This window comes from Rhinolophus ferrumequinum, unplaced genomic scaffold, assembly GCF_004115265.2.
Source record: "Rhinolophus ferrumequinum isolate MPI-CBG mRhiFer1 unplaced genomic scaffold, mRhiFer1_v1.p scaffold_109_arrow_ctg1, whole genome shotgun sequence".
In the NCBI taxonomy this organism is placed as follows: Eukaryota; Metazoa; Chordata; class Mammalia; order Chiroptera; family Rhinolophidae; genus Rhinolophus; species Rhinolophus ferrumequinum.
The window spans coordinates 3,218,198-3,239,762 of record NW_022680364.1 but is presented as its reverse complement, the minus strand read 5'-3'; positions in this window follow the sequence as shown (position 1 = coordinate 3,239,762).

The window sequence follows — 21,565 nt, the reverse complement described above, 5'->3', positions numbered from 1 at the left end:
TCCCACCAGCGCACTGACTGGTACACTTCATAAATAGCTGCCTGCTTTCCTCAGTCTCTCCTTATATCAGTGAACTCAGGCCGCCAAAGCAGAACTACACCACACACTGGGGGGCTTCAACCAGACAATTATTCCTCACAGTTGTGGAGGCTGGGAGTCTAGCATCGAGGTGCCAGCAGGCTCCGTTCCTGGTGAGACCCTTCTTCCTGGCTCGGACACGGCCACCTTCTCGCTGTGTCCTCATACAGCAGAGAGACAGTGAGCTCCGGGGTCGCCTCCTCTTCTTACCAGGGCACCATCCATGTCATGGGCAACATCCACCTTCATGACGTCGTTTAAACTATCCCTCAAGCATCCCACCTCCAGTACCATCACATTGGGCTTCGGCTTCAACATACGGGTTTTGGGGCCGCAGAGATTCGGCCCGCAGCACTAATGCTGACATAACCCTGCATCTGCATCGACTCTGCTCTCAGTGCCACTACCTGCCCAGGGTGCCCCGATCAGCTCTGCTCTGAGCATGAGTGGTACGCGGTTCATGTTCCGAGCACCATTCTCTTCAGCAGCAGGACCACGTATCCTTGCTGGGCCTCCCAGGAGACTGCACAAACTATGAGAGATCTGCAGGAGGACCGACTCCAAACCCCCCTGCAGCCTGGGGACGCATCCAGCTCATTGCAGCAAAGTCCATCGGACATACTGTCTTTTAAAGTGGGTGACTGAAAGTTACCTATATTCCAACAATTTGGGAGTATTTAAGTAACCTAGTAACATATGTACAATAGCCACAGATGGCTGACTCTTGGTGAAAGGATGGTTACAATGACTCTATAAGAACATAGGATTTGATGAAACATTGGCCATTAAGTGGAACAGGTTGTAAACTGTAGATGTAACACCTAGAAGGCCACACACACTAGAAAATTTGGAGAGGAAAAAAATAAAGCAAAAAAATGCTAATAACCATAGCATTTTTATACAACAAACAAAAATTTCACAATTTCTTCATATTTGAGGCAACTTATGGCGCAGAAAGAGCAATGGCTTTGAAGTTACACAGGCTTGGGCTTGACTCTTGGCTGAGCCAGCTGTTGGCTGCGTGATTTTGGAAATTATTACTCCTCTGACCCTGTTTCCTTATCTGTCCCCTTGTCTTTATCTTCATTATCTCGAAAGGCTCTTGGGTGGATGTATGTGAAACGCCTGTAGTTACTTCTGTTTTCTTCCTATTATATCACTTGTGTTTTATAAACCTATATTTAAAAAGAAAAGATAGAGAAAAGGAAGCAAGGAAAATGTTTGCCTCAAAGAAAGTAAATTGCAGCCTTTCTGGGCAGGACTTGCCAAGTGGACAGCTTTGTAGAGATAAGCCCTCTCTGAGCAATAGTAAACACACAGGTTCTCTACTGAGTTGGAATGTCTGGCAGTGACACCCGCCAATCTCTGTTTTTAAAAGTTTTCCAGAAATTGTGATTAGCAATCAAGTTTGGGCATCAGCCATGTAAAGTCAGAAGCACCGGCACTTCTGCAGGAAGTTTCAAGGCAGACTTCTGAGGTGATGGAGTACACGGGCTGGCCGTGGACGGCAAGCTCGTCCAAGTTTCTAAGAAACTTCTACGAAATCAGGCAGGTCTTTCCCATATATCCATCTGCGAAAATGAAGACAAAAGGAAAAGGAAGAGTGAACTAAGAATGAATTCAAAGTGTTATGATGCCCATCTGTCCTGCTCAGACGTGTCAGTTTGGGCCTGTATCCTGGAGGCTGCCTCTTCTTTATTCTCTGTGCTGTATGTATAGGCAGGAAAGGATGCTTCTGCACTAAGAAACCTCTCACGTGATGTTTCCCGATTGAGTTTCCTGCTGTACGAGGCTTCGGTGACCACTGGGAAAAACCCTAAATGAGTTTAGGTGGTCATACCTGACTCAAAGCCTACATGTCCATTGTTAGGAATCAGTCTGCAAGTCTCTTCTGCACACAGAGTGTGTCTATTTCATGGGATGAAGGAAGAGACTGCTTGTCATCAAACGGTCCAGAATCATTGCAATAAGCAGGCAAGGGGACGCGTGACCATTCTCAGCTGTCCTCTGAGCGACTGTGTTGGTCAGGCAGGATGGACAAAGCAGGCACGACAGCCAGACACAGCTCTGGACAGCGCGTGTAGGTGGAGTTTGCGTGCAGGTGTACGACAGCACAGCCCCAAGCATGGAGCAGGTGCAGCCACCTGTCCTGTGGGAACAAAGTGCTAACTGCTAGACATAGGGGTATCAGAGCCCAGAGAGCTGGGGACAGCCTTCTGAGCAACAGCGTCTGGGGATTTAGGCCTCTGAGTTTATGTAGTCCCCATATGTCACTCTCTGCTGGAAATTGTCAAGATCATTACAACTGGATAAGGGACACACGTAGAATGTTAAGTGTGAATTGATTCAACGAGAGAGCATGTAAAGCCCCCGTGCTTCAATTTAATGTGTTTCATTTTCCAATAAGCCTGTTGTTACATTGGAACATATTAAAGGGAAGGATTTGACTCCTGATCCATCCAACTAGAATGACAGAAACGTTGCTGTAGACATTATGATTTCAATAATACAATAAGTACCTGAGAAATGTGATCAATTTCTTAAATATGTGCTGGAGGTCACCAAGAGCATCAGAGTTCTAGTCATTCAAATTTGCCTTTATTTGATTATTTTAAGAATGGAAATTGTAAGAAGTAAATCCAGTGGTTTGAGACAACAATGACATCTCAAGAGATATTTATTTCCATAAGCTTGTCTCAGTCACACTCTACAGGTTCCATCACCTCTGGAGACCGAAAAGCACTCTGACATCTCAGGGCCTCTCTGGAGCTGCAATTTCTGTTGTTCTGAAAGCTGCTTTTTAAGTGGGATGAAGCCTTTTTCGCCATGATTTGAAAGAATTATTGGTCTTTGGCTTGTTTTGCAGCTCCTTTGAAGACACAAGCTACTTTGCCATTTCTCATCACCCTTGCCCCTTGTGAATATTCATCTTCAGTTTTAAGAAAACACTGAGACCCCTGTACAGAATATTCTGGCCTCATCAAGGCTTCTGAAGTGGCTTTAATCTCCCTGCAGACAGCAGGCTACATGACTAAGAGTGAGCTACCTTTCATTTTCATGCCCCTCGTTTATTACCCGTCTTCTCAATTGAAAATAAGCCTTATTAATTAGGTGGAACATTAGCCCCCACCATAAATACACAGGCTACTTGGACCAAAAATCTGACTTTGAGCAAAAGGAGTGTGGGTGTTGATAGAGCGAGTTGGCTGTAAGCGTCCATTAGGCTGGGTCTACCCACAGCAGTGAAATGTCAAAGCATTTATTTCTCCGAGTAATTTGGGATTGAGGAATGAGAGTTTGGGGCTGCTGTTCTGGCTGTGTAGGCAACAATCCCAGAAAATCACCTAACTCTTTGTTTTTTCATGATTGTCAAAATACTTGCATTTGGAAGCAAAGTAAAGTATTGCTGATTTCCCCTGTACGGGACTGCATTTTCATCTTTGGTGACCAGATGGTGAGATACCTAGCTGACCCTAGTGTTTTGCCACCACTTCTTTCTGCTGTAGTGAAATAACATACACCAGCTTTCTGCAGAGGGCCTCACTGCAGCCGCACCATTCTTCTCTGCGTATGAACACACATCTCTGTGGTCCCCCACCCTTCCCCCCAGACCCACGTGGAACCACGCGGAAGCAGCCTGACCCCGGAGTCAGGTGTTTTGTGTTCTAAGACTGACTCTGCTGCCACGCTCTGCTCTGTGCTTTAAGCGAATCGCCTTAGACTAGGGTGATGCGGGAGGTGAGCTGTGGCCTCCGCCTGTACTTGGCCGTCCCCCATCCTCACGGAGTCATTTGGAAAGGAACGTGCATATAAAGCACTTTGGGTGGCTCTAAACTTACTGTGCGGCTAGCCCTCCACACCGGTTATTTTCTCTCCCGCCTAAGACGCAGGTTTAGGATTTCTCTGTCCCTCTTCATGTCAGTCATAAGGCACATGATGTAGCCGTGCCTTTCTGCACGCAGGTGCATCGGCTGTGCTTCAACAGTTCAGGGTTCAGTCGTGGGAGAGATACAATAGGCAGACGGTGATGCAGACAGGCAAAGAAGGGAACTGTCGCCAGCATTTCACTTGATCGTGCACCCTGCTTTATCTTCTACCTAAGAGCTACTATCTTTCCTCAGAATTCATTTACCCAGGCACCTGAACCAAGCCTGGCCTTGTTTGCAGATTCGATGGCCCACTCATCTTCATTCTGCCTCATAGACTGCTCACGTCATGTTGCTAGACTTTGGTATGAGGCAGATATTGAAATATTTGAAATGGGCATCTTCTGTGTGACATGACATTGTTCATTGCACACCGAGGTTTGATGGAGAGATGGATGGATGGACAGATGGATGGGTGGATGAAGGCATCATTGACCAACATTTTAGTTCCTCTTTAAATGATGACAAAACAGATTGGAATTCTAATTTCCACTGACAACTTTATTTATTTAAAACTGATTTTTAGGTGTCTATTTTCTGATCAAGGGAGTTACTTAGTTTCGTATCTTTTATAATGTAGCCATTTAGTTTTTGGTCATCCTAAACATATGTATTTTCTGTATATAAATTTTATCTTTACGAGTTTAACATATCTCTAGAGCAAAGATAATTTTGTTATCTGCTTTACAATTCTTGTACACAATTAAGAGCAGAATTGGGTAGAGGAAATGAAAATGCACTGGGGCCGGAAAGTTGGATTTTAGCTCTACCTCCATCACCTATAAACCCCTGTAAGTCTTAGCTTCTCTAGAGGTAAAATAGAAGAAAAACTCTCCTCCTGTGCAGTAACCTCACTGAGGTTCATATAACCTCTCATATATATATATGTATATATGAGAGTCATATATATATATATATATAATATATATATATATTATTATTATATACATGTAATAATATATATGTGTGTATATATAGTATATTATATATATAATTTATATATGTGCAAATACTTTGAAAATGATGAAGAACTGCCTAGCTATAAATTACCATTTGCAAAAAAATTCACTGTGCACGGGAGATTCACCAGTTGTATGCCATTTTATACTGAATGTGATCCTGCTATTGAATATTATTATTTATGTTATGAAACTGTTATAAACCTGTAGTATATTTATTCCAGAAATTGAATTAATTATGAGATAACTGATAGAACAAATATATTTCAAAAGGAACATTAATTAATAAAGGGGACAGAATAGTTTTAGAACAACTGAGCAGCTATTCTTATTTTTAAAAAAACGTGTACATTCTTTACTAGAGTTCTGTTTCAGTCCATCTAGTAACCTGCTAACGACACGCCAAGCAGGAGTGATCTGCATTCCAGGGGCGGTCCTCAACGCAGGCAGAATCTTTTCCCACTTTTGGCTAATAGGAAGATGTCAACAAAATTGAATTCCAATGGGTCCGATTAGCTACCAAAAAAGCATTCAACCCAGACCATAATACTTGAGTGACCATTCGTTCAACAAATATCAGTTGTCAAGTACATACTAGATTGAAAAACTGGGCATTCACAAATAACATATGCGTAGCCTTTGCCCCCCAGGAAAACTCTGTGTATGGGGGGATTGGATGGATGACACGTAAACAAATAAGAACGACAGGGTGCAGCGGACGTCACGTTCAGGTATGGAGGAGACAAGGGTGTGTGGGAACAGGGAGGACAGTGTCCCCAAGTCCTGATGAAATTTGTCTGGGAAGACACATCACCTTACCTGGACGAGCAGGTCACTGTAGACTCAGGGAGCAGTGGGGCGGGGGTGAAGGGGGGGTGGGGGTGTGTTCAGAGAGTGATACAAATTTGGAAGACCCCGTGGGGCTGTGAGGGGCCTGGGGTGGGCAGCAAGGGCAGTGTCCCGGGTGAGGCTTTGGATGCCACCTAAGGACTGGGGTCGTTGTCCCCCAGGGCACCCTACACTGTAGGGGAAATGCGGCCACCAGTGGAGGGATTTCAACCCAATGAGATCCTGTTGTAGGAAACTAACTTCCACTGTAGTCCAACAAATAGGCTGAAGTGACAAATGAGTGGCACCAGGATCTGTTGTTCGAGCCCCCGACAAAATTGTGTCAGTAAAGAGGTTGAAGAGGGGACTGCGTGGCCATGGAGGAGTACACACAGGATCTGGAGCCAGGCTGTCCCCACTCAAAGCCCACCGCAGTTACCGCACGTGGTCGTGAGCAACTTGTTCAAACGCACCATACCTTAGTTTCCCACCTGTAATATGGCCATGATAGATATTGGGATAATACAATCAGTAAATACACAAATTTCCTAAATAGTGTAAATAAGTAAATAAAAAATACCAAAGGCAGTGGCTGGAACACATAAGTGCCTGTTAAGGCCTCCCAAAATCCACAAGTTGAAGCCTGCCTAACCCCCAGTGTGACTGTATGTGGAAGCAGGGCCCCTAAGGAGTTGATTAGGTTAAATGACGTCATAAGGGGGCCCTGATCTGATGGGACTCGTGTCCTTACAGGAAGAAGACACACCAGAGACCTCTCTCTTTCCATGTGTGCATATGGGAAAGACCAGGTGAGGACGCAGTGAGACCACACCATCTGTAAGCCAGGAAGGTGTCGGGGGCACCTCACCAGAAACCAAACCCGCCTGCACCTTGATCTTGGACTTCCATCCTCCAGACTGTGAGAAATAAATGTCTGTTGTTTAAGCCACCTCGCCGGTGGCATTTTTGTTACAGCAGCCCAAGCACACTAACACAGAGGTACATACGTCACACCTCTTATTATTACTAAGGCAGTCAAAACAGAAATGGAGAAGATGGGCTGAAATCACCCTCAAAAACTCAAACATTTTTACATAAATGAAAAAAAAAAGACAAATCTTGTTGGAAAATAACCAATCTATTAGTCATATCACCTTGGGAATATCAGTTGTGCCTTAATCAGTGATCCTTAAGCTTCCGTCTAATAACCAGGTTCTATATATCTATACTCACTTACAGATTATTTACAGAACTCATCCGTTAAATCTTTTGTGCTAATAAAAGTAATCGGTGTTTGTCATATCTGTTGCAAATCTTAGCCACTAGCCAATTAAGTAGTAAATACCAGAAGCTAGAACGATTAAATAAATGTTTTACTGCATGATCCTTACTTTTTATGGAAATGATTCCAGATGTCTTAACACCCACTTACATAATAAAATCCATCCTATTTTCATAGCTAAAATATTTTGAGACTATTGCAGACACAACTGGTCAGTCTCTCAGCCAACACTTTTTAGCACCCGCTGTGAGCTGATAGCCAATAACTGCCTCAAATTCTTGGGGCTTTTATTCCAATCTGGGTAAAAGTCTATCCATCCCGAATTCTGTCTTCTTAAAAAAGTAAACTGTCCAATGGGCGCTGACAATAGTATTGCCTCATTTTACATAGCTGCTCGTGTTTTTTTGTGGGACTCTCAGCAAGCATCCTCTGTGATTTTAGCGTGCAACTGCTTGTACGACGGGAGGTGGACCTGCTTGATTTTTAAGGCAGGTGGCAGTTGGATCGAATGGGTATGGCTCCCAGATGTATCTTAGAGCTCTATGTCAGTGTTGCAGAAAACCGTTCAAAATACAGTGTGTTCTCACTTGCCCCTTTCTCTGGACCTCTGTTGAGTGAGTCTGAGTTTTCTTGGCATTCCAGCCTCATTGATTGTGCGGTGCATTGTAGAATAACAAAGAAACCCCCATTTCCAGTGACTGAGTCATAGACTCTATGAGTTCAGAATAGCTTAGAACCACTTAGGCGACACCTCCTTAAGGAGGAATCGCTTTTGTGGCAACACAGCTGGTCACCAAGCTCTTCCTGAATAACTGGTGGTGACAGCACATACCTCACAGGCCCACAGAGCATCCGCTCCCTCTCAGTAAATCCCCTCAAAATACTGACAGCAGTGGGGCCGGCCTGGTGGCTCAGGTGGTTAGAGCTTCATACTCTTAACTCCAAAGGCTGCCGGTTCTATTCCCACATGGGCCAGTGGGCTCTCAACCACAAGGTTGCCAGTTCAACTCCTCAAGTCCCGCAAGGGATGGTGGGCAGCACCCCCTGCAACTAAGATTGAACACGGCACCTTGAGCTGGGCTGCCGCTGAGCTCCCAGATGGCTCAGTTGATTGGAGCACATCCTCTCAACCACAAGGTTGCCGGTTCGACTCCCGCAAGGGATGGTGGGCTGCACCCCCTGCAACTAGCAACAGCAACTGGACCTGGAGCTGAGCTGCACCCTCCAGAGCTAAAACTTAAAGGACAACAACTTGAAGCTGAACGGCACCTTCCACAACTAAGATTGAAACGACAACAACTTGACTTGGAAAAACGTCCTGGAAGTACACACTGTTCCCCAATAAAGTCCTGTTCCCCTTCCCCAATTAAAAAAAAAGAAATACTGACAGCAGTATATCACCTGACTTTTTCTGCCCCAAACCAAGGATCCCCAGTTTCTCCAACAATTTGTGTAGTGACTTGATTTGCAGGTCCCTTTAGGCATCCTAGTATTTTTTGTGTATTCTTTTACATTACTAATCTTTCTCTTAAATGTAGTCTGTTCATTAAGAATATCGGAAGTAAATGATAGAAACCCAATTCAAACTGGGTGAAGAAAAGCCAAACAAAAGCCAGGTTGGGAGATGCACTGATGCATGAAGCTCGAGTTCAAGAGTATAAATCCAACAGGAATTGATAAACCTTTGTGTTTCTTTCTTCTGAGTACAGTGCGTCTCATGCAGGCAATCCCCGAGTAATAGAAAGCTGGCATTTGCCAGCCCCAGGAGAGAGAGCCTGCCCCCGAGAGTTCCAGCACAGGCCCTGGGATTGAGTTGAACTGCAGCGGATTGGGATGTTTGCCCAAGAGAATGAGGCCTTGGTCTAATGCCTACTCTTGGAAATGAGTTGGAATGAATTCCATCCAACGCACATGGAGCAAGAGTTAAGAAGGAGCAGAGCTGAGAGCCAGAGGGGGGAGGATGAATGCTAACAAGACCAAAGCAGCAGACGTCCACCAAACACAGCACCGCGAACCCCACTCTCCTCTGCGTGCCCACCCTGGCCACGATGGTGCTGCAATCTCAGAATGTGAATCCCACTAATCCCAATTACCCTGTAGTCATCAAAACCACTAGCGTGGCCAACGACTAGCCTCGCATGTCCCTTTGGAAAGAATTGTACCCAACTGATGAATTATAAAAATCTCAGAAATGGAAGGGACACGAAGAAGCTGCTATCGTGTAGGTCCCTGTGTGATAGTTTTAATCCTGACTTAAAGGCTTTGAAAGGATGAGTTTTGTTGCTTTTTCTGTTGTTCCTGGCTCTGAACAATTTCTTCCTATCTTTAACCACATTTTATTTAGATACTTGAAATCACCGTCCTGACTTTGTCTTCCAGGTTTAACTAAAGTCAATCATATTTAACCAGATTTTATCTACTTGTTTAGTTGTAAATGTTTCCCTTCTTTCCTGGGTGCTGTGTTCTTCAACATTTTTTTTTTCCCCTTTCACTTTGGAGGACGTGATTGTTTCCAATGGTCTTATCCATGCAAGGTATTATGGAAAAATTAAGTTTCAGCCTACGTGTATGATTCTTGGTTTTATTTCCAGATAGAGTGACCATGAACACAAAAGGAAAAAGAAATATACCCAAATGTCAACCACTGGTGACCAGGGGGAAAGTCCGCGGCTGGCAAATTAGCAGATCTGAACCACAGTGGGCCATTCCCCATATTTTAAAAGTTGAAAGATTCTCAGTACATTTATTCAGAATTTGTAGTAACAGAGTTTGAGGCTAAATTGAGTTTACCTGTCTATTACCTACAATCAAAGGATTTGCTAAATAGGTTAAAAAATATCAAAACCAGTTAAATTATTTCAACTATTGAGAGAACCAACTTTTTTTCTAGTATAAAATGCTGTAGATGATCCATTTAGAAACAATTGAAAGACAATGATGAAATAAGCTCTGTCTTTTCTCAAAACATGAGTAAAGATTCTCTGTCTCCCCAGCTCTCAGGATTTATCCTCAGTCCATTCTTACCTGGTACAGGAGGAGACAAAGTTCTGCGTCCAAGCAACTTCAGTGACTTACGGGGCTCTGCCAGGCACACCGCTCAGAGCAGAACTTCCCAGAGCTTGTACAGGAATTCAGGGGGTTGTAAGATGTGATTAGTGGACCTGTTAAAAGTCCAGGTGTCACTGATAAGTCTCTCTGACACCCAAGCCCAAGGAGGCAGGGTACTGAAAACAACATTCTTCTCCGAACTTCCAGAGCCTCTATTTTCCAACCCTCCTCTTTTTTTATCTCTCCTGCTTCTTACCTGTTAGTGTCCTAAATTTATTTCTTCTATAATTTCCTCCTTAATGGTTTTTAAGCAGAAAAACACGGAGCAGAAGTGAATATAATATGCATTACACACATTGAGTGCATTTTACATTATCTGCTTTTGTTTAAAATTTCAGTGTATTTAATATTTAAGTACAGTTAAGAAAACATGTATGTGCTTGTATCTTTGCTAGTTTTTCTCCTGTGGGTCAGGGTTTTTCGGGATGAGTAAGTTCCTGGGGATCACCAGCATGCCCTGCTTAGACTGGTTCCACTGACTGTATCTGTCTGAAAATAGTAACATGAATTTCATTTAAATAACTTATCATTCATGCCTCAAATAAACTCAGGGTGGCCTTCTTCCATATTTACCTCCAGTGGGGTAACCAATTTCACGGAAGAGGCACAATGCAACTGTGTGGACAGAGCCAGGAGTGCAGTTTCCAAGCTCTAGGCCTCACGTGGAAAGGTGCTTGCTCAGGTAGTAAATGGCCATCAACTGTGATTGGATGGCCATCAGCTGTGGCTAGTTGGCCGTCAGCTGTAACCAGTGAGCCATTGGCCACTAATATAACTGCCGCGGCTGTAGTGTAGAGGAGAGTCAAGTCGGTCGGTTGGCAGCAAAGCGGACAGCAGGTCGCACGTCGTGTGAATCCCGCCTCCAGTGAGACTACAGTGGTGTGACTCCCCTACCTATGGCTCCGTGGGTGTTCCTTTTTGGCCTCACCATGTCCTGTGTTCTTGTGTGGGGAGCGGGAGCTGAGACCCCGCAGGCCGCCCCGCGTGACAGCAACTTATCAGCTTATTAAAATGTCCTCTAAAGTGGAGATAGACTCCAGTCCTATCGCGTGACCCTAATGGAGAAAACAACTGCTAAAGGTTAGCATGGTTTCTCGATGTTCTCAAAGCTATAGAACTCTTTCTTTTGAAGAAATCTTAGCCAGAAACATAATATAGAAACGACACTGAAGGGGACTTATGCTGATTAGCGTGGGTGGCCCAGGACCACCAGCCCTTCCTCGTGACCCATCTCCCACCTTTGTCCATGCAGGGCCCCAAATAATCCCCCAGGGACCACCTTGGAACACCAGAGGGCCCTGGAAAGCAGTTCGTAAATTACTTCTGTGGTTGGAGGGTAAGTACGATGAAATCAGGAAGTGTCACCGGAGCCCAAGCTTTTCCCTCACGTCATTCACGGGACAGACTAACTCAGAGATTCTTAACCTGGCCAACCATGAAATTCTCGCTATGGCTTCTAGCGAACAATGTGCCTTCAGGCCAATTCCTCAGACTACGGTCCTAGAGTCTTGAAGCTGCACTGTACCAAGGACGTAGAATGACACTAGCCAGGTCTGACACTTCCCACATTCTAAGACAAGTGCTGGCCCTACGTTTCTCCTTAACTGGTCCTTTGGAATGACTTCTATTAAAGATAGAGTCTCTAGTTCCTGATATTTTCTTTTCCTTTCTAGACCTTTGCTTAGTGGTGTTTGTTCCTGAGTGCCCACTCACCTCGGTGTGCAAATACACACAGAGACACACACACACACGCAGTGACACGCCACCACGGAGGAGGTGCAGTGTACATGCAGAGTTCCAGTCTGCAGCGAAACGCGGCGAACGACATACAAGTGAAAAATCTAACACATGAGGGTATTCCACGCCACCATCCTCACCCTGCTAAGATGTCGTCACCCCTAATTGCCAATTACGTAGGGGATGGTGCAGCATTCTTTCCTATAACCTAGCAGGTTTGAGCTTAACACAAATGTTTCTCAAGCAATTTGCTTCTATTATCATTGGCAAACAAATATGAAATGCCAATCCAACACTTGTCCAGAGAAAAACTGGTTAAAATCATGCCAGCTTGCTGGCATCAGATGATTCCAGGCTAAGAATACCTCAAGTTTCTACAGGGGAAGTCATTGTTCCCGAACGTATATCTGACTACACCTCGCAGACCAAAGGAATACAAATCAATGCCGATGGCAGACGATTCGGGTCTGCAAGGCAGAATTTGGGACAGGCCTAGTGAGCTATTCTGAGTTGTTGAAGTCCTGTGGAAACACATAATTGTGGTGTCCACACTACCAGTTACTGTTCACGCTAGAAATGACTGCATACAAATCACGTTGTCCAGGAAAACATAACTGCGTGAGCTCTGAGGGAAAATCTCAATAAATTAGAAAGATGCAGCAGATTTTCTCTCTTTTGTCTTTGGTATTTAAAATATATTAAGATGAATCAAGATATGACTTTAATACAGTAATGTGTTTTTCTCAGAAAGAAATGCAAAAAGAGCTTTTTTTAAAAAATGTCTGACATATTGAAACATTCTTGTTAACTGGTAAAAAACAGTTTGTTTACAGATTTTGGTTTAAACTGTATGTATTTCAGTTTCTTGTGAATAGGTGGAATTAAGTGTCAGAAACTGGGCCCCTAGTCTTTGCCTGTTACGATTCGGTCCAATGTAGCTTCTTTTTTTCTTAAAGACTTCATTTTTTAGAGCAGTTTTACATTCACAGCAACATTGAAGGGAAGCTGCAGAGATTTCCTGTACCTCCCTGCCCCCCCGACATGCACAGCCTCCCCCACTACCAGTGTCCCCACCAGAAGGTACATTTGTGACATCTGATGAACCCATACTGACACGTCACCATCACCCAGAGTCCACAGCTGACATTAGGGTCACTCTTGGTGTCCATTCTGTGGTGTGGATAAATGTAGAATGACACGTACCCCCATTCTAGTGTTACTCAGAGCAGGACCACTGCCCTGAAACCCACGGTGCTCCCCCTGTTCATCCCTCCCCCCAACTCCTGACAACCTCTGATCTTTTCCTGTCCCCATAGTTGTGCCTTTTGCAGAGTGTCATCGAGCTGGAATCACACAGCATGCAGCCTTTTCAGGTTGGCTTCTGTCACTCAGTCATATGCATTTAAGGTTCCCCCTGTCTTTTCATGGCTTGATGGCTCATTTCTATCTAGGACTGAGTAATATCCCCCTGCCTGGATGGACACAGTTTATTTATCCATCACCTGCTGATGGGTGGCTTAGTTGCTTCTAGGTTTTGGCGATTATGAATAGAGCTGCTATAACATCTGTGTGCACGTCTTGTGTGGACACAAGTTTTCAGCTCCTTTGAGTAAATACCAAGGAGTGAAAATGCTGGGTCGTACGGCGAGATGACGTTGAGTTCAGTGTTAAACCACTGAGCTGTCTTCCACAGTCGCTGCACCGTTTTGCGTTCCGTGTGGCTTTCTTCATCTGAACCTGAAACGAGCACTTGCTTTCAGGGTTCTCCGACCCAGATGCTGCTGTCCACTCTGTCTGCGGCAGCGTCTCGGGCTGCGTGTTAATATGCAGACCACCACCACTTCACCCTGAGACAGGCCTGCGAGGATCAATATGTCGCTGCATGTCAGCCCTCAGGCCCGAGGAAGGAAGTCTGCGCCCCCCTTGCTGTGTGACCTGGCAGGTGCTTAGCCAGGCCCCGTGACAGGGCCTCAGGCTGCAAGGTACCTCTCCTTTTGTGTCTCCACGCCCCTTTTGCAAAAGAAAAAAAGTGGAAAAGGTCCACATGCATGGTTGCTGGATGTTACCACCTGCAGAGCTGCTGGTGTAGCCAGAAAACAGAGCATAGGGGCTCAGGTCCCTGCCTGTTAGTAGCTTTGTCGACGCCCCATAAAAATGGGGTCGAGTCCCAAGTTCCAACCCGGAGCCCAAGAGAAGAATAAAGAAAGAGACTCCATGAAGAGGGGGGAGGGCACAATTTATCTGGATCTGTGTCTTGGAGGTTCTCTCCTGAACTCAGTCACTATTATTATTCTAATGTGAGTAGCCCTCCACACACCCTTTAGGCCTTCTGGGTAACAGCCATGGGGACACAGCTTGTTCAGTGCACAGGCCTCGGCTGGCACCCCAGTCTCGTAATTGTACCCCAGCCTTTCAGAGACAAAAGCCTGTTTCATTTCATTGCAGAGCCAGTGTGCTTGACGTTTTACCACCAACAGGGCGGGCTTTATTTCTCTTTCTCTGTGAGGCCAAGCCTCCTTAATTACAGTTTTCCTAAAACTTCCCGCATATCAAAATCCTTCTTATGAAAAGGTTGCACATGGAAACCACCTTGCGATTTTCCTTCTGTGAGTTACCATCCTGATTTCATGTTTAGAGGAAATAAAATCAAGGCGACAGCAGTTAGTGGAGGCCCGTGGCATCCAGCCTGTCCTCCACCACAGTCTGGCCCTTAATCATGATGACCTTGGGGAGCGTTGGTGCCCGAGGGTTCATCCGGGGCCCAGGCAAAAGCACCCCCAGCCTGCTGTGCTTGCTGAGTCTGTCGTGTTTATTTCAGAAAAGTTTGGGGATGGCACTGTGCTTCCTTCCCTTTCCTTTCCTTTCCTTTCCTTTCCTTTCCTTTCCTTTCCTTACCTTACTTTTCCTTTCTTTTCCTTAATTAAAGTCCGGAAATGTAACTGTGGCTTTTAAGAACATTTTTTTTTCCTGCCCCCAATATGATGTTTGAGTTGAAGGAGAACTGAGAAACTTGGGAAAGTATTTTGCAGCCACTGATGTCGTAATGATTCAAGCAGTGATCATCAAGGAGGCTAAAACCATTGGTGAAAGGACGACTGTGAAACAAAAGATCTGTGTGGTCTCTAGCTTTCGCCACCCTCCTTGGGTGAAGATGGCAGAGCAAAGATCCCTTGGGATACAGGAACCGACAGCCACCTCCGTGACCATCGGTTATCTTACGCTAATGTTACCAAGAGTGACAACCTGGCATGTGCCTTAGAGGAGAGGAAGTGAGAAGAAAACACTACAATAGGATATTCTTCCTGAAAGCGCTTAACCTGAATCTCATCATGAGAAGATGGAAAAGTTCATACTTGTGACATCCTACAAAACACCTGGCTTGTACTCTTGGAAAACGTCAATGACGTGAAAGACGGAAGGAAGAAAACAAGTCAGGGTCTGTTCTACGTTAAAAGAGACTAAAGAGACACGATGGACAGATGTGCGCGTGGTCCTGAGTGGATGCTGGCCGGAGGGGAAGACAGCTCTGAAGGCCATGAGAGTCACTGGGGACCTGGAACATGGGCCACACACGAGGTACCGGTACTATATCAGTGTTAAATGGGATGAGCGTGGGGACAGCTGTGGCTAGCTAAGAGCATTCTAGTACAGGCTGGGATGACAGCTCAGCAGGGGAAAATGCATTTGATCTGTATGTGGGGAGAAGGCAAGTGTGGGGAATGTTAGCTGTTGGCGAATTTAATGAATGGCTTTTCATTAAACGATTCCTTCCATTCATGTGCAGGTTTGAACATTTCAAAATAAAAAGTTGAGAAAAATAAAAAGAAACCTGGAAAGAGGGAAAGAAAGCATTTTCTCTGAGGAAAGGAGAAAGAGGCATCCCGAGTTCATATTCATAGACCTACTTTTTGCTAAGTGCTGCATTTTGTTGTTGTTGTTGTTGTTTTTAATAAGCTACCTTATTAAACCCTTCTAACACATTTTCAGGGTATTTTTATTCTCACTTTACATATGAGGAAATAGAGGCTCAAAAATCACGTACTATACAGCCCATTCTGAGATCTAATAATAGCACTTTGCAGGTTGAAATGTGGTTCTCCTGACTCAAAAACCACCGTCTTTGATGCAAGCAGACCTGTTAGTTAGGGCTCAGCGGCAGACACCACCCCGTCATGTTTAAGCAAAGGGAGGTGAGCAGTAAGGAGCCGGAAGGAGAGGCTTTAGGTTGCTGTGCTGGGAACCATCGCTGGAGTGTCGCACACAGAACTGCCTGCCAGGGGTGCTGCCATCTCGGCCGTAATCAGGAGGACGAGGGACCCATCCAGGGGCCCGTGGTCTCTGCTGAAATCCACACTTGCCAGCAGGTGCCCTCACCTACCACTCAGCTGGAGCATGTCACCTGCTTCACATGCTTGCTGCAGGAACAGCAGAAGCAGCACAAGCATGGTCACAGCCAGACGTCACAGCCTCTCTCCCGCCTTCCGGGTGTCCGTGGACACACCTACTGGGTGAGGCGAGGCCGCTTTGCACCTCTAAATGGCGTTTGTGAAGCACGGTCCTTTTCCTCCCAGCCTTGACTGTTGAGCAAAACAGGCCGTAGGAAGGGCTGGAGGAACGTTGTCTGCCACGCTTGCCCCTGCCCTTGTGCAAGGTACAGAAACAGGTGCCTGAGGAGGAGAGGTCTGAGGGTGCCTAGCAGGGAGGGTTCGGGTGGGGTTCAACCAGACAAGGAGAACCAGTAGGATCTGTACACGAGTATTCACTTATTTATGTTGTTATAAGGTGTCACCCTGTCAAACTGTGGGCGCCAGTGAAACATCTCTGTAAGGCGGTTGAGTTCACGTCTGATAGTGGAGCTTAAAGGTCACAGCTCAGGCATCAGGAAGGAAAGGCAGAGGCAAAGTGAAGAAGACGAAGGTGGTGGAGGAGATGGGGGACGTGGAGAAGTCAGAGGTAAGTGGAGACGAGGGAAAGATCAAGTTAGACACGCAAGCATGAGCGCGAACCAAGAGGACGACTGGCACTCGTGTCCGTTCGTGTGTCTGATGGGGGCAGTTGTGGCCTCCTGGGAAGCGGGCCTGTTGTGGCCTGGCAGGGGGAGGAGCAGGGGAGGAGCCAGGGAGGGGAGCCTGCAGGTCAGTGGTGGCGACGTGTGGGGGCTGCACCCTCACCCCACTCAGGAATCTCCCCAGTGGCCCACTCTAACCAGAAACAGATGCGGAAGTGAAATCTAAGGCTTGTAGCTGCGCCTGGACTCTGGGACACTTTAGAAAGCCAGCAGAGCTGACTCTGGTCTACTCACGAAGGTAGAAGGGGAGTGTGGATGGACAACAGTTGAGGGATAACCAGCCTGGAGCTGTTCTACCCTACTTAGTACATGAAGTTAATAATCCTCAAGTCCTCTCCATGGCCTAAAAAGGCTGCCGGAGCACCTGCCCTCATTCCTACAGTCCTGTAGGATGTAGGAGGGAGCGGGCAGGGTGAGCACAAAGGTGCACATCCCAGTTGAATGGGGCATCTTTAGCAAGTTTTCCAAAGCTCATCCCACATGAGTTCTTACATCTCTTGGGTCACTGCTACTCAGGGTGACCATACACTTTGTCTGAACTGGGGTACTTTTGAAAAAGAAAGAGGGCATTATTAATAAATATGACAACACATCAGGCTGAAGAAGACAGTATCACAGGCAGGCCAGAAACTACGGCTAACACTGCCCCTAGGAAGGTGGGAAATTCAGTCTAGAGCTGAGTGCTTTGCCAACCCAAATGAGCCATGTGCCTTATGAGTGAAAAAGGAGGGGAACTAAAATCAGCTCCTTATATCTTTAATTCGTACCGTCTCGATTTTCCTGTTAAGGAAACAGCACAGTTGGTCCTTGACACTTCAGTCTGAATGATGAAGGCAGGGCATTGTCTGGTAGCAGGGATGAGCCCACCCTGAAAGCATGGGATTTACAGGGATCCGAGAGCCGTGGGAATGTCCCCTGCTGCACGCTTGGTGTGGGGACAATGAGGCCTTGGCAAGGGACGTCCTGATGGAAGGGAGGGTGGGCAGAGTTGTGTACACACGAGGTTACACACCTTGCAGCTATTCTGGGGAAGCAGTGGAGGCTGCCAGCCTGGGGGTGAGTTAACCTGAGTGAGACAGTGGTACAGACATTTCGGATGTTGGTTTAAGGGGAGCGCCATGCAGGACATTGACAAACATACTTGGAAATAATTAATCAACCTGCTGTGTCTGCATCCAATTAGAAATGATGATTATCCACCTTGTCTTTTTGCCTGCTCCTTAGGGGCAGGGGACACCCTCCCGAGTGGACAGCTCGGTGTAACGAACACGAAAATCATCATACACTGTGCATCTTGGCTAAGTTGAGGACCCGTGTGTCGGGGTGGTGGGGAGTCTCGGCCCCCAGGCCTGGCAGCCCTGCTGAGAGCTCAGAGAAGGCCCTGTAGGACCTGAACTCTCGGTAGTCTGGCTACTCACTGAGTAGAAGCGTTTTTCTCACCAGGTCAGTATAGAAATGACAGATTGGGGACAGTCAGACCATACAGCTCCTGGCGAGGTCCATACAAAGCACCCAGCACCCAGAATAAAATACTCTGGACAAGACAGTGAACCTGAAGCTGACTGAGCCCTTAGAGTGACTTCCAACTTATGGGACTGGGGGAAAAGGGACAATTGCCGTCCACCATGAATACACACACAGGCAAATCTAGAGAGTGGGGCTTTTCCAGGACAATTTACTGGTTTCTTCAACATGTTAGAGCCATGAGAAGAAGACGAGAGAAGAAGGGCACTGGTCCAAGTGAAAGGAAACGGAGAACCACATGAACCAGTTAACATGGAGGCTTTATTGGACCGTAGTATGAAAAAAACTGAAAAAAATTTTTATTTATTTATTTATTTATTTATTTATTTTATTTTTAAATTTATTGGGGTGACAATTGTCAGCAAAATTACACAGATTTCAGGTGTACAATTCTGTATTACATCATCTATAAATCCCATTGTGTGTTCACCACCAGGAGTCAGTTCTCCTTCCATCACCATATATTTGATCCCCCTTACCCTCATCTCCCACCCCCCACCCCCCTGAACTATTGTCTGTGTCTATGATTTTTTTTTTTCCTTAGACGTTTATCATTTCTATCCCTCACACTGTGGACCCCCTGCCCCCCATCCACTATCTCTCTGACATCGCACCGAGCCATCCCATTTCCACTGTCTCCACTCCCAATGCTGTACTCTGCCTCTTGTAAATGTATACAGACCTATACACACACACACACACACACACACACACACACACACATATATATATATATATATAAAATATTACAGTTGGCATTCATTATTGTTCAGCTTCAGGTGTACAGTGCAGTGATCAGGCATCTACATCTTCCCTGAGATGGTCTCCCAAATGAGACACGTGTCTATCGGATACCCTACAAAATCTTTACAACATTATTGATTACGTTCCCCAGATTAATTTTCAAACCCCGTGGCCATCTTGTGGTTACTGATTGTTTTCTAATCCCCTCACCTTCCCCTTTACCCCCACTCCCCCCCACCCATCTAGCAACCCTCAGTTTTTCCTCTTTGTCTCCAAAACCGTTTCTGATTAGTTCATTCACTTATTCTATTCTCTAGATTCCACATATAAGTGAGATCATATGGTATTTGTCTTTCTCTGTCTGACTTATTTCACTTAATATAATGTTCTCTAGGTCCATCCATGTTGTTGCAAATGGTAAGATTTCTTTCTTCTTTATGGCTGCGTAATACTCCATTGTATAAATGTACCACATTTTCTTAATCCAGTCATCTACCGATGGGCATTTCGGTTGTTTCCATGTCTTGGCTATTGTGTATAGTGCTGCAATAAACATAGGAGTGCATAAAGATTTTTGAATTGGAGTTTTGGATTTCTCCGGATAGATACCTAGGAGTGGAATTACTGGATCATAAGGTAGTTCCATTTTCAGATTTTTGAGATACCTCCATACTGTTTTCCATAGTGGCTGCACCAATCTGCAATCCCACCAACAGTGCACAAGCGTTCCCTTTTCTCCACATCCGCGCCAGCACTTGTTGTTTCTTGATTTATTGATGATAGCCATGTTGACTGGGGTGAGGTGGTGTCTCATTGTGGTTTTTATTTGCATTTCTCTGATGGTTTGTGAGGTTGAGCATCTCTTCATATGTCTGTTTGCCATCTGTATGTCCTTTTTAGAAAAATGTCTCTTCAAGTCCTCTGCCCATTTTTTAATTGGATCGTTTGTTTTTTTGGAGTTGAGTTGAGTGAGTTTTTTATAGATTTGTGATATTAATCCCTTATCAGATATATCATTGGCAAATATCTTTTCCCATTCAGTAGGATCCCTTTTTGTTTTATTGATGGTTTCCTTTGCTGTGAAAAAACTTTTTAGTTTGATATAATCTCACATGTTTATTTTTTCTCTTACTTCCCTCGTGCGAAGGGATATATCAGTAAAAATCTTACTCCGGGTAATGTCTGTGAAGTTTCTTCCTATATTTTCTTCTAGGTATTTTATGGTTTCAGATCTTACATTTAAGTCTTTAATCCATTTTTAATTTATTTTTGTATATGGTGTAAGGAGGTGGTCCAGCTTCATTTTTTTGCATGTGTCTGTCCAGATTTACCAGCACCATTTATTGAATAGACTGTCTTTACCCCATCGTACATTCTTGCTTCCATTGTCGTAGATTAAATGGTCATATAGGCATGGATTTATTTCTGGACTCTCTATTCTGTTCCATTGATCTATGTGTCTGTTTTTATGCCAGTACCATGCTGTTTTGATTACTGTAGACTTGTAGTATAATTTGATGTCAGGTATTGTTATACCTCCAACTTTGTTCTTATTTCTCAAGATTGCTGAGGCTATACGGGGTCTTTTATGGTCCCATATAAATTTTAGGATTGTATGTTCTATTTCTGTGAAAAACGTCATTGGTAGTTTGATAGGAATTGTGTTGAATACTGTATATTGCCTTAGGCAGTATGGACATTTTAACTATATTAATTCTTCCTATCCATGAACATGATATGTGTTTCCATCTATTTATATCTTCTTTCATTCCTTTCTTCAGTGTCTTATAATTTTCTGAGTACAGATCTTTTACTTCTTTGGTTAAATTTATTCCCAGGTATTTTATAGTCTTTGGAGCAATTGTAAATGGGATTGTTTTTTTTTTTTAATTTCTCCTTCTGATGTTTTATTATTGGTATATACAAATGCAACTGATTTCTGAATATTAATTTTGTATCCTGCTACTTTACTAAATTCATCTATCAGCTCTAATAGCTTCTTCGTGGAGTCTTTAGGTTTCTCTATATATAGTATCATATCATCTGCATATAATGATAATTTTACTTCCTCCTTACCAATTTGGATGCCTTTTATTTCTTTTTCTTGTCTGATTGCTGTGGCTAGAACTTCCAGCACTATGTTGAATAGAAGCGGAGATAGTGGGCAACCTTGCCTTGTTCCTGATCTTAGGGGGAATGGCTTTAGCTTTTCCCCATTGAGTATGATGTTAGCTGTGGGTTTATCATATATGGCCTTTATTATGTTGAGATATGATCCCTCTATTCCCACTTTCTTAAGGGTTTTTATCAT